Source organism: Sesamum indicum, linkage group LG4 (genome assembly GCF_026168435.1).
Source record: "Sesamum indicum cultivar Baizhima isolate 11 linkage group LG4, ASM2616843v1, whole genome shotgun sequence".
NCBI classification, from domain to species: Eukaryota; Viridiplantae; Streptophyta; class Magnoliopsida; order Lamiales; family Pedaliaceae; genus Sesamum; species Sesamum indicum.
Window position 1 is genome coordinate 1,527,082 of NC_142660.1, and position 18,007 is coordinate 1,545,088.

Below are 18,007 nucleotides of genomic sequence, written 5' to 3' on the forward strand. Positions count from 1 at the left end.
AATACATCAATAATTCAAAACAAACAAGTCAAAGAAACAACAAATTATTAGGGAACTAAATATATAACTATTATATGAATAGACAAACACCCGCATTAGCCAATATACATTAAGTCGCCGAGATGGACCCTTAATAATAAAAATAATAAAATATATATATATAAAGAGAAAAGATCCTTCATACTCACAAACGGTGATTAATGAAAAATCATCACATTAAGTTTTTGGTGAAGTCAAAAAGCTCTTCAATTGATAAAATAGTTAATCCATTCGATTTTTTAAATTTTATATTAATTGATAAATTAATTATTTTTTCTTTCTTTATGCTTTTTTAATTAATACAAAATATATTATTATAAATAAAAATAAAATATTATTTATTATATACATGTAAGGATAACGGCAACTAATAAACATAAATGAAAAGAGGGAATGGGGCCATGAGATGCAGACAATCTTTATAAGTACTGTACTTTAGAGAGGTGTATTGAGTCAGTTTTTATGCAGAAAGGAAAGAAAGAGAGGCAAAGAGAATGACCCAAAACCAGTGCTGCTTTCATTCATACACTATTAACATCACCATCTCTTTTCTTTTTAATATCAATTCATATATATATTGGCCTCTATATTAAATTATTTTAATTTTGATAATTAATATAATTATAACCACATAAAAAAATTAAATAATATTTCTCGTCGTATATAAAGAAATTTCTTAAAATGAAATCAATGATGTTATTTTTACGGATGAAGTTTGTATGTTAATTGAAATAAAAGATGTAACATAATTTAAAATAGTACACCTAATTTATCATTCGCACGAGCAATATTTACTAGAGGTTGTTTACAAATCCACCCTTATCCATAATTTATTATAAAATATGGTTGTCCATTGGCGATCCAATTAAAATTATAAATATTAGGGTAAATTACAACAAATTCTCCTGAAATTTGACGTAACCACAAATAGCCCATTATTGTTTGAATAATTATCAATACCCTCTGATTTTAATAACTGCTTAATTTCTATATATCTTAGGGTGAATTACAAAGACCTCCTCTGAAGATTTGCATAATTACGAATATTCTTTTATTATCTGAAAATTACTAATATTACCTTGATTTTAACGGTTGTTTAAAAGCTCAATCCGTTAGGCTTTCATTTATTTTTATGATGAATTGATCAAAATACACTTATGGATTAAAATTATAATTTTATTTTTTTAAAAAAAAATTTTAATAATTTTTTAATCCTCCCTATTTGATATTTTTGGAAGTTTTTAATTTTTTGTGAAAAAAAATAAAAAATACAGTAAGGACAAAGTTGATAATTTCATACCTGCATCCAAAAGTTATATAATTTCTTCAAACATCAGGGTGGTATTTATAATTTTTCAAACATTGAAGGGGTGCTGGTAAGTATGACAAACCTCAGGGGAGGTTGTTGTAATTTACCCTAAATTTAATATGGTAAACGACCAAAATTTTCTTGTGGACTAAAAATTATAATTTTATTAAGTTTTAAAACTTTTATGAAAGTGAATAATTTTTTGTTTCAATTTTTCAAAATTTTCATCCACTTTGTTCAGAATTTTATAATTTTAAGTTTTCTTAAGAAAATTCAACAACGGCGAAGACAATTTTAAATCTCCATCCAAAATTTACATAATTAATGAAATATGAAAAAATATATATTTATCATTTTTCAAACAATAAAAAATATTCAAAAACTCAAAAAATTCATTAAATTTTATCCTATTTCATATTTAATCCAATGGAGTCATAATCAGTCATTCATCCTGCAAGCTCCTTTGATGAACTTAGAATCCCATCTCATCCACCACATCAAATTTGATGTATTGTGTGTGTGTGTGTTGGGGGGCAATGGGCATGCATGCAGAGGCAGCAGTGTGAGCAGACACAGAGAGAGAGAGAGAGAGAGAGAGAGAAGGCATAAAAACACAGCGTGGAAATCAGTGCCTGCTCCTCTTCTTTCTTCTTCTTCTTCTGCTCTTTCAAGAAACAAAAACATTTACAGCAACAACGTAACTGCGACTTCTTCAAACCTCCAAATCACACACACACACTCTGTGGAATATGGGTTTGTGACACGTGTCGCCTTGATGTGGTAACCCTAACCTGAGTCATCTGACGGCCCACAACAGTTTGTGTGTAAGAGAGAGGTGAATGACAAAGAGTGATTGTCATATCAGATGCATTTATGGAGTTGTCACATCCATCATATCACTGCTGCTGCTGCTGCTGCAACAACCAAATGCCAATCACTATATAAACTTTTGTTTAATTATCAGATCACAGTCCGTTGTTTCTCAACCTTCCGTTGTGCTGCGCTTCGCTCTCCCTCATATTTTAATCTAACGCTTAACCTTCTTCTTTCTTCATCTACATTTTGTTACGCTTACTTCCTCTCCTCACATTCCCTATAATTTCACATACATTTTTTATTATTTCAAAACTTATTTAACAAATATATACATTTTTAATTTAATTAAATTTACTTAATTTGTTGATATTACTAAAAAAACTTTAATGATATTTGATATTTAGTCTCGATTAATTTATTGCTCGTGACTTTTCATAGGTCAAAACAAATTCTTTCTGTCTAACTTACATGACGAATATATATATTTCTTCACATGCATTAACGTGTGAAGATGTAAGGGTAATTTGGTAATAAAAAGATTTATTTGATCTATTCCGATAAATTTTACAAAATCAATCGCCGAAAGGTTAAAATTGCAAAAATAAAAAAGTTACAAACTTTTTTGCAACCCCAAAAAGATAAAAGAATGAAACTACCAAAATCGTGAACGTCACATAATTTATTCTGTCAGCTTTTGCAAAAGAGTAAAAAACCAAAATGCCAAAATTACAAACCAAAATGCAAAAACTATATATTCCGTTAATTAATATATATAATTTGCATGGATGTTGGATCGTCTCAAATTATTATTGCATTCCATATGTAAATTATAATTGGAAAATAAAAAAAAAATTGGTAGCATTCATAGAGGTATTAAAATATGGATGTCTGAGCCAGAATTAGAAGTAATTGGGCAGGCTAGAATCAGAATTAACGACCTGATGAATCATGGTCGGCCCAATATCAACTATTCTCTATATTTTTTGGCACCGACTTATAGTCCAATAATTAGCACAGATCGAGCGGTGGAAACATCGGATTCCAAGCAACCTACACTCAACCACATGTCTTCATATTATGGGATTCACATTATTAAAATGAGTAACTGCTTTCAAAAAAAATATTAATTGATCACGATAGTGTAATGATTATAATCATGGTTTTTGCAGGTGAGACCAAAATAATTAACTATAATTAAAAATCGTAATAAAATATTTTGGTCATAATTAAAATCATAGTGAATGATATTAATTAATCAGGGTCAAGACTTAAGGTTTCGCGTTGATCTTGTATGATCAATGATAGATGATCTTGTATGGTCAAGACTTTTAACCGGAATCATTTATAATACAGGGAAAATTCTTTTTATTTATTTTTTAAATAGTGTTGCAAGTATGTACTACTTACGGTAAGTTACAACAGATAATTCTATTGACGTTATTATAAATTACATATATTCCTTTATTATTTGAAAATTTTGAAATATACTCCTAAAATTAAAGGCGATCTAATAAATAGTGTCGACAATAATAGGTTGTCACGAAAATATTAACTCATGTAACTTGCGAATGATGTGTGTTTATTTTTATAAGCAAATGGAAGTGTGGAGAAAGATCAAGAAAGTTGGACCTCCTCTTCTACAAGTGGGTGTTACCGTTGCAATACTTTTTTTTTTTTTTTTAAAACATAGTTAGTGTTGCAATTGGAGAAAGCTAAAGAAATTGCAAAATATTGTGCTTTTTTTGCCACATTAAAGTGGATTGATTTTTTTTTTTAATTTCAAATTGTGTTGTATATTCCATTTTATTTTAATTATATACACATTATACGTATAAAGATGATATATGTATTTTATTTAGAAATTTTTTTTATGTATTTGTTGTATGTATAAATATTTTAAATGAAATAAAAGCAACATGATTTAAAATAAAAAATTAAATATTCATAGTCTTTTAATCGTTAAAAAGGAAAATTATAATAAGTTTTTTTGAGATTTTGGCATAATAACAAGTACTCAGCCGTTATTTAAGAAAAAATATCAAGACCCCTGATTTTAGAGGTCGTGTAATAATTAATTCAATCCGTTAATCTTTATTAGATTTTTATTCATTTTTTCATGACGAAGTAATCAAAATGCCCTTGTGGACATTGAAATATAATTTTACTTATTTTTAAAAAAAATTATATAAAATTTATGGACTAAGTAGATATTTTTTTTATGATTTTTTAATTTGTTTCATCCACCAGCTCGTTCAATTTTTTATAATTTTTATTTTTTTAGAAAAATACAACAAGGACAAAGTGGATAATTAAACTTTCATTCAAACAATAAGAGGATATTCGTAATTATATCAAACCTCAGGAAAAACTCGTTGAAATTAACCTTAAAATAAATAAATAAATAAAGGAAAGAATGACAGACTTCAAATTAATTAATGATGTATTTTGGATTTGAAGGAAGTATTTAGAAAAAAGAAAAATTTATATTTTTAGTCCCATATATTAATAAAGCTCATTTTCAATTGGGTCCTATTTTTTAAACTTTTTATCATATTTAGTCCCATTTGTTTTAAAAGTTTCTCAATGTTAGTCGGAAGTAACTTTTTCATTTAATTTTTAACAAAAAGGTCACATACATTAAGTGTGGCAATTAAGAGGTTGTCTGGGGGGGGGGGGGGGGGCACGTGAGCATCTCATGTTTGGATCAGAGTTGCAGATGCAATTTTCACTTCTCTTGCCCTAATATGCAACAAATTCCCCCAAATCAAGAACCCTAAAATTGTGTTTTGAAAATCAATTCATTTTGTAAAATTACTAAACCTTTAGATTGTTGAGTTCAATCAATGACTCTTTTGGTACAATTCTTTTGTTTTGAGGTGGAGATGGCTCCTTGCAGCTTGCGAAATTAAGTTTTGAGGCACAAAAATATTGGTGTGAGCTCTAACTTTCATTTTCCCCTAATAAAGCATTTTTTTTTCCCACCAAAACAAGCCAGTACTTGCACTCAGTAATGGCCACGTGACTCTTCCGTTAAAAATTGGACGGAAAAGTGACTTGGGATTAACATTGAGAATTTTTTAAAATGTATGGGACTAAATATTCTGAGAAAAGCCTAACAAACGGGACTAAATTGAAAATGAGCCTATTATATGGCACCAAAAATACGATTTCCCCTTAGAAAAATAATTTTAATGACTCCATTCGAAAAAAATTAAAATTCATCCATATTAATAAGTATATAACTCAAAATTAGAACAAAGGAATTTGAATTATCCAAACAAATTTAAAGAATTTATAATTAATGAATATTAACACTTTTCGTCCCGTAACTTTGAGCATTCCCACTTTTGGTGTCATTGATTACGAGATTTTCACTTTTGGTTTTCTAATTTCCAGAAAGTAGCACTGTTGATGGTCTTATTACACCTTTCTATTAGATATTTTAATAGAAAATGTGATGTTCTTACCACGTGGTCGTTAGGGTCTTTACACTTTTGATCCACTATATATACAAAATTCTCACTTTTTGTTCTAGAACCGTAAAAAAGTAACACTAATTTGAGTCTCATGTACTTAACGACTACGTAGCCTTTTTCGTTAAACGTCTAAATAAAAGGGTGCCATTGTGCTAGTTATAAAAAAATTATGAGATTAAAAATAATAATCCCACCACCAATAAGAACAAAAGTTGAAAAAAGCCTAAGTAACATAATGGAAAATTTTGTTTCCCTAATTTGTTGTCAAGAATTCAAAATTCATAACTTAAAATCCTTCCATTCAAATGAAATCTAAGATAAATTGTCAACATTGGCAAAAGAGTTAAAATAAAGTTGTTGATGAATGAAGCAAGACAAGTCTTACAATTCCACCAGCAATATTTAGTGATTGAACACACCTATATATGTGGTGGAAATGAAAACAAGAAGCGAAGAACTTTTCAAAAATTCAAACACTCATATACCTATAGCCTATAAACATGAATGAATGGTTGAACCCCACTAAATCTTTTACTCTTTCTCAAAGCCTCCTTCATCATCATCATCATGTATATATATATATATATATATATATATGTTTGTGTGTGTGGACTTCATCAAGTCAACTCATGATCCGTACATCAACATATTCCAAAGATTAACCACTAGTCATGCATGTATCCCATATATATATAGGTGTGTGTGTGTGTTTGTATGTATGTGTTGATTTGCTGATGATGTTCGGACAACGTACACTTTGATGATTGCATGAATTAAAAAACATATGCAGTAGTAATTATAATAATTTGGAAAAGCAAGATGAATAGATTAATTAGCTGACAAAGCACACGACTCTATTTTAGTAGTGAGGAGAGAGATGAGAGGCCTGCAGAGACAAAATCTAAGTTCGTGGGATGCTGCTAAAAGTTTAGATATATTCATAGCTAGCTTAGGGTTTTCTGAAGTTTGCCTCTTTTTGGACAAAGATGATCATTTTCTGTGATTTCAAGCAACAAACATCCTTGTAAAGTTGAACAGTTAATAATAATTTCTTTTCTAATATAATTATAAGGGCCCTTTTATTCTTTCTACTTTCTTTATTTTTTCTGCTTATATATATATATATATATATATCTGTTCATGCAATTTGGAGGATTGGACCTGGCCTAGTAGTGGGTTATACACACATATATATATATATGTATGTATATATATAGCTTTTCTTAGAGGAAAAGACTTTACCTAATTTAATATGTATAGAGAGAGAGAGATAGGAGAGGGGGGGGGGGGTTCTAGGAGAGAGAGTGATAGAGGGCACTGTAGGTATATTGAGATACTGGGAGAGGTGGGGAGTGGGTGGGGGGTGGGAGGGGGGGGGGGATTATGAGCCTCATATGATGGTAGGGTCGGTAGAACAAAGAGAAATTGATGAAGTCAAAGGGAGGGTATATGAAAGTGGATTTTGGCAAAGTTGCTTATTCTTTTTCAGGATATATGTTCTCCTTAAAGCAAGCACCAATCCAACTGTCTTAATGCTTTTACATCAACAATCCTATACTACTTTGTTTCTCCAAAATTCTAATTCAGATCCATTCCAATATATATTTGGTTTTTTACCAACAATTTTTTCTTATTCTTTTATATATATATAGCTACATGCACCTCAATATATATATATATATGTATATTACAACAAATAATTAATTGTGAATTATAATTATTACATATATTGCAACTAATAATTTACTTAATTGATTAAATCCCATAAACTTCAAATCATCATATAAGTGGTTTCTGATTTTTAATCACTAAAAGGAAGGTCCGCAATCAAACTTGTCAAAATTATTATAATTCAACAAATTACGAAAATACAGTTAGTGAACAAATCATAACCATGTAAAAAGGATAGGTAGGACGAGACGGTATTTTGCCTTCACCTATACCTTAAATAGCGTAAATTTAGAGTAGTATAAATACCCATCTTCATCTTAATTTTTAAGGATAGTATTTTGATTTTATATCTTTTTAATTTTCTCCTTTTTTTGGCCGGTGTTCATCTCCTCTGACCAAAAAGAAAAAAGTCTTGAAACATAAAAAATTAAAAAAATACAGGATCAAAAAGTTTAATGATAAAAATGCTAGTAAAAATAAGTCAATAGGAATATATAGTAGTCCCAATTTTAAAATGTCAAGTAAGATACACATGCATTATTCGTATAAAAAAAGTGAACGTCGACGATAAAAAAAAACAAAAATAATGAAAATTAAAAAAATATATGATCAAAATACTACCGTAAAAAATTACTGAATTGGAAATACATTTCATTAATAACCTATAGAAAAAGTCGTCATAAGAGTAGTTAGACATTTATATATAGGAAGAATAAGAGTGGCAATTAATGTGAATGCTATTGAATGAAGAGTATAACCAACCAGCTATAAATATATATTCAATGTTTGCTCTTGTGAATTAAAATAAGTGAGATAGCGTAGTAATGACAAGAATAAATAGATGAAGGGGGTGGGGTACGTAGGGCTTGTGAATATATATATATATATATGAAATTGAAAAAAATCCTACCACGCCCTCGAATATTTGAATATATTATTAGAATATAATTAATTAGATGAGAAATTGTATTCCATAAATATATATTTTTCTCTAAAACTAGGATACATATTGGAGGAGTTGATTTCTTAATAATTAATAAAAAAAATAAAAATATTATATATATGTTATTGGCTGATCATTTACTGTTTTTGTATGATCCAAGTGAATTAATTAATCGCAATGACATTTTTATGATAATAAAAAAATTCATTAAAAAAGAAAAGACTGAACCCTAATTTATATGGGGCATCCGACATCGCTCCATCGATACTAGAACTACACAAAATTCTTGCATAATTAATTTGCTTTTAGCAAGATTTTGTGGAATCTTTTCGTTTATTCTGCTTTTGCATCGAGTAAAATTTGATATTTTGGTGTGATGGTGTCGGTATCAAATTAGAATAATTCACCCCGCTAGCCGAGAGAATAAAGGGGTACGTATGTAAAAATGAATAAAATATAAATTAAATAATAAAAAACTTTGATTATTTTACTTTATTTTTTTTCATACTTTTTAAAGTATGAATGAACAAAGCAATGAAGTTGTGTATATAGTTCCATATTTGGAAACTATTTGCTATAATTACATTCCACCTTAGTGAAATTACTCCACTTTTGGTAGGTTGTCCTTTTCACCCTCAATTAATTATCTCACAAATCATGCTCCCCAAGTCGTACGATTTTTCTTTAAGTCCTCAATTATAAATAAAATAATAATAATAATAATAGGAAGGTCCACTTCAAAAAGATTGAGAAAATAACATTTTTAGTTGAATAATTAATTAAATTAAAATGATGAATGATTGGTTACTCTATTCATAATATAAAAATATTATATTCTCTAATCACCAGAATTAAATAATTGACGAATTTTCGACTTTTTCCCCAGTTAGGAAACCTGGATGGCGCAAGTTGACGAGGCCACACATAAAAGCATCAAATTTTGATCAATTAAATATCCATACCCCTAATTATGATTGGAGACCCTACTTGTGACCATCAAAACTTAGAAATTTTTCATGTTGATTAATATTATCTACTAATTCATAATCAACATGTCGAAATTTTGGGCAATCAATTAGTTGTCGTTTAATTGGCCTCTGTCGGATTAATGAAAATGATAATAGTTAAGTAGCTTTCACCTTGTCGGGATGAAGATTAATTATGTTAAAATGCTACAGGATCCATCCACTTCAAAAATAATTACTCATAGCCCCTTTTTCTTTTTTTGTATGGAATCGTAGCCTCACCAAAATTAATTAGTTAGATTTATTTCTACTTATTTAAAATATTATTATTATTATTTTTTTTTTATAGTGGATGCCTTTAGAGTTAGAATAGGGTCAGACAGTTAGATGTTAGAATAAATAATGCATGTCATGGAAAATAAATCAACTAGTATTTACAAAGGGTCATGAATTATTAGGAATTGTACAAAGTCACGTTTCGTCCTGAAATTCCTTAGATGGTACAAGTATCAACGGTTATTATCTTGGATTCTTGGGCCAATTGGATCGAGTAAGACCTACCCGATTAAAAAATTCGTGAGTTCTTATCCTGTCCAGTAATTTTCTGATCTCTAGTGAAGTTTAAACTTGTTACATCCAAAGGACTAATGACTTAACTTTCACATAATTACACACAACTCTCTCACTGTGTATGCATATGTATATATACACACAATTGGCATACACTGAGAAAAATACGAGAATAATTGTCAATATATAAATAAAATAAAATGATTTGGAATCTTGTCTAACACATATATATATATATATATAATTTGTACAAACGACATTCTGAAATGCAACGCCGTTTTTGATATATAGCAAAAATATTTGGTGATCCCAAGAGTCACAAATCAAATAATTTTCACAAAGACCAAACTTTTGTCATTTCAATTATTTTTTATTAAATTTGTCAAAGCCCATAGAAATATATATATATATGGGAGATGCATGATGGGAAGAAGTCAAAGCTGGGTGACCTTCCATTTGAATGGGATGTCTCTTCAAGATCAAAAGGGTGAGATTTGATCATCTGGATGGCCATTGGTAGGAAGTGCAAATTTGATGATTCTGATCAATTATGAAATGGGGTTTGACTTGATGTGATATATCCCACCACAGATTAAATTGGACCAATATTTTCACCCCATCACCCTCCACAAAACCCAACTACGATCTTTTTCTATTTTCCACTCCTTTTTTTTCTTTTTCTTTTTTTATTATATACATACATATATATATAAGAGTGTGTGTGTGTGTGTGTTTTTTATTAATGTAGTAGGTAAATTCCAAAACAAATTAATTCTTTTTGTAATTTTAAAATTGATAAATATTTTTATAGGTTTAATTCTTCCGGGATATTTCTTTTAATCTCGATGAGTAATTTTAGCTGATTTTTATTAATTTTCTATTATCATAAGTTAGATTCTATTAGTAATTAATTATCTTATATGCAATGAGAATATGGTATTTATTAAGTCGTATTATGAAACTCAAATTCAAGGCACCTAAAAATTTTCTTGATTTGTACTAGGTTTACTTAATAATTCGACTATTTTTTTTAAATAAAAACAATGATTATATAATTACATCAATTATCAATAAATTAATCGATACATCAATTTGATCTATAAACTAAGATTATAATAAATTCACTTTAAATTAAATAATTACCTGTTATAATAAATTGATATATTTGAGAGACCCAAACTCATTATTTTAAATTTATTCATATAAAATTCAAAGTAAATTTAGACAACCTAAAATGGTGAAATTAAAATTGTCCATCCGTAGACCACTTGCACGTGCACATTTATATGCAGAGTTTCTATTAGGAGTATAAACATAAATAACCTTTTTATTTTCTAATTATTTCATTCCTTCTCTTCATATATATATATATATAGTCTCTGTTTGAGTATGTTATTTAGTATTTAGGGTAATTTGACCAAATAGCTTTAGAGTTTGGTGTTCCAATCAGCGTATAATGTATCCGGACAAAGGCAAAAGAAAAATCAATTTGGTGCAGACCAAACAACGTGAGAAAAATTTATGACATGTACGTAACAGCATTTATTTATTAATTAAGTGTATATGTATATATATTTATTTACAGAGGAGGAACATTTTGAAAGACAGCAAATTTAAGAGGGGATGATGCTATTGCATGTCCCCCTCTCCTATTGGAAATATTCATGTTGATTTACATATATTAATTTCAAGATCCAAGTTCGGACATGGAGGGCACATGTAATAAAGCATACCAAATTTGAAGCACAATAATTTTCACAGGTACAATTTTTGCTACTTTACTATTTTTCAGATCTTAGGAACAACTTTTATTACGTACTTTATTATTTTTTTGAGCTTTTATCTCTGTAATAAAATTTATTAACTTGATGTATTGGAGGGCTATACAGTCAGGTGTTTCTTAGTATTGTTCACTACAAAAGTTTATAAATTATTTCTTACATTATAAATCATTACGACTTGAAAATCTAATCAGTGTTTGCCATGATCTTATCTAATGATTATAAATTTAAATTCGACCAATATACATGTAACGATATTTTTTTATCGCATTTAGATGTATAATTAACATTTGATAGCCAAATATATTAATTTATGTAACAAAACTTGTATCTAAACCAATATATATATGTATATATATAAAGCCCTAACTCATGAACCTTAAAAACACAAAAGCATGCATTCTCAATGAGGGTGCTTGAATTAATGATGTCTTAGCCTAAAGTTAAAGTTGATGTCTGACGAATAAGTTTGATATCACAAGTTCGAGCCCACAAGTATTTAGGTATTTGTCTCGTTTTATATTATATTATTTTAATTTATTTTATAATTCTTTTGTATATTTTGATATATTGATCGAATTAGAGCATTATAAAATGAGAAGTATTTGATTTCAGGTAAATGTGATTTTAATGAATAATGCCTTGTCCAAACTCATATTCCTAACCATGGTCCTAATGGTAAATGAATGAGATTGGAAGCAAAAATGAAAACTAAGAAGCCAAAATTGGGGGAATTTAAAGGGTAGGTGGGTATAATAGGGCACACAAGAGAGGCAGGCAAGAAAGGGAAGGGGTGTTTTTGGAAAGTTGGGAGGGTTGAAATGACAAGTCAAATGTCAAATCCAAGGACTTCAAATCATAAGACAGTCAGTGATAGTGTTGTCCATCATATGCTAATGCTATTCCTTTTTTCCTTTTCTTTTCCATGTTTTGGGGCTTCAAGGGTGGGGTGTAAAACTACAGTTGCCTCTTCCCAAACTCTCCCACAATTATTCTTGTTTCTTTTACCCTTGTCTCAACTTTTATCAATACATTACTATGTTCTTTTTTTTAAAAAAAAAAAAATTAATTACACTTAAACCCCTTTAAAAAATAATATTATACTTTTGTTAAAACAACATTTTGAAGTTACACTTATTTGGAGCAATTCAAAAGACGTTCTTCGTTTATAACTGTACCTCTTTTATTAGTTGAAAGAAAATAGATGAAATTTTAATTTTACGTCTTGTTCAATATTTTATATAAATTATTATAAATACGGTTATTTTATTTATTTATCAACAGTTATGTTCAATAATTTAGGACAATATTTTCGATAATTTACACTATTTTGACTTTATACATGTTACATTTATCTCCTTATAAGTATAAAAGTATTACTAGAATATTGTTGTAAGAAAATTATATCGAATACTGAATAAGGGGTAAAATTAAAAATTTGTATATATATTTTTTTCCTCACGTCAATTTATATAATTAAATTTTAAAGGGTGGAAAACCGGATGGAATCTGAGAGTCAATGTGTAGGTGTATAATTGGAGATGAACCGGTGAAACCGTGGGTTCGTAGCAAAGATATCCAAGGTTGGATGGATAAATGGAGCTTCTGGTCCTAACTCGTAGTTGGCTCGAGTCCCCGGGTCACCCCCTCTGACCCGGCCGACACACTTTTCTACACTCCCATGGTCCACCCCCACCACCCTTCTTGGCTTTTTCCTCTATTTTTTCCCACTTAATTCATTTTCCCATTTTTTTATGATGAATATTAATAATTCTGATTTATTGACTTATGTTTTACAGCATCTTTTTGACGGCTTAAGCAATTTTTTGCCCTCTATTTTTTTTTATACTTTAGTGTTTTAGTTATTTTTTTTTTATACTTTAGTGTTTTAGTTATTTTTTTTTTATACTTTAGTGTTTTAGTTATTTATTTTTTTAAGATAGTAAATAGACTCTGTGAGTTTTTAATTTTTTTTATAGTTTTAATCTTTCAATTATCGAAATTTGTAAATATCATAAAAAAAAAAAAAAAAGAATATGCCACCTACTTTTTTTTAAAAATAATTTAGGATTTTGTTCCTATTGGTCAATTTCTTCCGGCAGGAAGTAAAATTTTGATCCTGTATTTTTTTTATATTTTAATCTTTTATTTTTATATAATAACAAATAAAATCCTACAGCTTTTAATTTTTTTGCAATTTTAGTCCATAAAATGACCAATAAAATCAAAAACCCTAATTAAAAAGTGCAAGTGCAGAGCATATTATTTTTTCCAACAATATTTACAATCTTGGACGACTGAATGACTAAAAATATAAAAAAATTACAGAACCTATTTACTATTATGAAAAGATAAAAGAGTAAAACGTCAAAATATAAAAGATACATGTTGAAAATTGCATTAGATCCCCCCCTTTTTTTTTACCTACTTTCAATCCAAAATTAAAATAATATCTTATTTTTCTCAACTATTCAATATTAGGTAGGGATCTATCTATCTATATATATATATATGTACTAAAACTTAATAGTAAATTAAGAAAAAGTGATATGTTTATATGTCCTAAAATAAATTATCATGGTTGATCTATTTTTCAGTTGCAATGTCGATTAATTTTATATTGTTAAACCACTATTAAAAAAAAGTCAATTGATTATTCCGTACACTATTTATTATATATTGTGCTTAAAATCGAACATAATAATCAATACGATCTACGATGATCAGATAAAAATGTAAAAATTTAAATTCACAATGATTAATCGACATTCAGTACTATAATTTTACTTATGATCAAAAAAATTTCCATAATTTCTTACTATAATGAAATGTATTGGCAGATCTTTTAATATATGCCACAATTTTTTACTTTTAACTATTATAATTAATCGCAATAAAGAAAATCATATTTACTTCTCGTGAATATGAATATATGACAAATTTAGAGTCTGAAACTTATTTTTAAAAGTTGATTATATAGAAGGTAAAAGAATTTAAATATTTTTTAGTTTGACTTTCTACAAATTAAAAAAAAATGAATTTTTTTTGGGGTACATATATTAAACAATTCTGATCACATAAAAGTAATTAACTAAAAATGAATTGCACATTGATGAACAGTGGATGGAAATTGAAGAGTAGTAGAAAATTTCATGTGCAGAAAAACGAGGTTAGTGACATCTGATTGAACTACATTTTCCAAGAAATATATCATTAAATCACAACACCACTAACTAAAACAATGCTTAGACCTAATATATATATATATATATATCGAGCCCCCAAAAAGATCCTTCTTCTGTAATTAGGCGTCAATTGAAGGACCATTTACGAAATTACTTCTTTATATATCTACCCCATCAAGATTTAATAAAATTTTATATACTTTAATTACCCTTTTCAAGATATTAAGTAACAACTATTATATTAATATGTATGACTCAAGAATTCATAATTTAATTAATTATAATATCAAGAAAGTTTTTAGTTAAAATAAGGTTCGGTCGGATTTAAATTATTTATTACGGTATACAAATAATTAAAATTTTCACCTTGAATCCTCGATATTCTCAATTTTTCTGCTTATGATAATTACTATATATATATATATATTGGTAGATATATAAATAAATAAAAAGTTTGATTTATTTAAAATAATCTGAGCCGCCCACTTGAGCCATTTATATTACATCTCTCTCCATGAAGAAATATCTTACCACATATATGTTAAGTTGTGAAGATTGATTTGAAGAAGAAAAGGATAACCTGATTCAACTTAGAATTCCCAAGTTGAGTTGGAGAAGGATAACCCGATTCAAAGTTGAGTTGGAGAAGGATAACCTCATTCAACTTAGAAATCCCAAGTTGAGTTGGAAAAAGGATAAGTCATGGCTATATATACTACTCTTATTAGCATTGTTTTAATAGAGCAAAGTAGAATAGAGTAGAGAGAAAAGAAAGAGTTGAGACGAGGGTGAGTGTTGTCTTTCACGTGTGGTGAAGACTTGCATACAAGTGTGTGTGTGTTGTACTCCTCAATTTTTCTCCTCTTTGAGTGTTTTCTCCTGGCTTGGTATCGCCCCCAGACGTAGGATTTATATCCAAACTGGGTTAACAAATTCGTGTGTCTTTTACTGCCTTCATATTCCACCTGTTATCCATCTTAACCCGATCCATTTCCTAACAACTGGTATCAGAGCCTGGTTCAAGGAGTTAAGATGGAGGGAAAGTTTCCAGTCGAACGGTTCAATGGTTCCGACTTTGGGTTTTGGCGTATGCAGATGGAGGCCTACCTGTACGGGAAGGACCTGTACGAACCACTTGCAGAGAAGTCCGAGAAGACGAGTGATGAAGAATGGAAGGTGCTCGATCGAAAGGCGATGAGCGCAATAATCCTGTCACTCTCTCGGAATGTCGCCTATCATGTGAAGGGAGCAAAGAGCACGAAGGAAGTTCTACAGACTCTTGCCGATATGTACGAGAAACCCTCAGCAATGAACAAGGTTATGCTGATGAAAAAACTATTCAGGTTGCAGATGGAGGAGAGGAAGTCGGTGGCCGATCACCTCAATGACTTCAACCAACTCACGACACAGCTGGCGTCTGTGGATATCGTGTTTGACGATGAGGTAAAAGCGTTAATTTTGCTTTCATCTTTACCTGACAGTTGGGATGTGGTTGTTACTTCAGTGAGCACTTCGTCTGGGAAGGAGAAGATGAAGTTCGACAACATCAGAGACATGATGTTGAACGAGGAAACCCGTAGAAAGCAAACGGGTGGATCATCTGGCTCTGCGCTACATACAGAGTCCAGAGGGAGACCTGACACACGGGGTAAATACCGTGGAAGGTCAAGGTCAAGGTCCAGGGGGAAGAACAAGGGCAAGAAGGAGATGGTGTGCTGGAACTGCGAGAAGCCCGGACACATGAAAAGCGAATGTCGGGCGCCAAAGAAGGAAAAGGAGGGCCGAACAGCGAATGCCGCGACGGAGGAGATCACGGATGCACTCTTGTTGAGTGTGAGCAGTTCTTCCGATGATTGGGTTGTGGATTCAGGGGCCTCATTCCACTCATGCAGCAACAAAGACATCATGGAGCCATACACCTCAGGTGATTTTGGCTTAGTTTATCTTGCAGATAACAAACCCCTCAAGATTGTAGGAAAGGGAGATGTGCGGATCAAATCAACGAATGGGTCATGCTGGACCCTACATGATGTGAGACACATACCAGGACTGAAAAGGAACTTGATCTCAGTCGGACAGCTGGATAGTGATGGATTCCACACGACGTTTGGAGACGCGAAGTGGAAGATCAGTCGGGGAGCAATGACTTTGGCTCGAGGACTAAAGTCGGGAACGCTCTACATGGCGGGAGGATCTAGTTCAAACATTCCCTTTGCAGGAACTGTATCGCAGGCTAACCTGTGGCACAATCGCTTGGGCCACATGAGCGAGAAAGGAATGAACGTGCTGAAGTCGAAAGGACGGTTGCCCGAGTTAAAATCGGTGGAGGTGGGTCATTGTGAACACTGCGTGTTCGGAAAGCAGAAGCGGGTGAGCTTCTTGACCACAGGAAGAACTCCGAGGAAAGAAAAGTTGGAGCTTGTTCACACCGATTTGTGGGGGCCAGCACCAGTGTCATCTCTTGGTGGATCAACGTACTACATGACATTCGTCGATGATTCCACTAGAAAGGTATGGGTGTATTTCTTAAAAAGAAAATCTGATGCCTTTGATACATTCAGGAGATGGAGGGCACTAGTGGAAAATGAGACAGGTCTACAAGTGAAATGTCTCAGATCGGATAACGGTGGCGAGTACAACAGTGAAGGTATCAAGAATTACTGCGCCGACCATGGAATCCGAATGCAGAAAACAATCCCGGGGACACCTCAGCAAAATGGCGTTGCTGAGAGGATGAACAGAACACTGAATGAGCGTGCGAGATGCATGCGATTGAAGAGCGGACTACCAAAGATGTTTTGGGCAGATGCAGTCAACACGGCTGCTTTCTTGATCAATCGAGGGCCTTCTGTCCCGTTGAACAACAGGATACCAGAAGAGGTATGGAGTGGTAAGAAAGTGGATCTTTCTTTCTTACGTACGTTTGGTTGTTCAGCCTATATTTTGAACGATGATCGGACTAAGCTGGATGCTAAGTCGATTAAATGTACATTCATTGGGTATGGGACTGACGAATTTGGGTATAGATTCTGGGATGATCAAAACCGGAAAATAATTCGTAGCAGGAATGTTATATTCAATGAGGATGTAATGTACAACGACAGGAAGGTAAGCCCGGACGATGACAAGAAGGAAAGGGAATTTGTTGATCTCGATATTTCAAATTCCGGGATCATGAGACCAGCAGATACGGATTCAGTGGGAGTTCAGACGGACGAAACCGAACAAACGGAGATAGAGCCAGAACCAGTA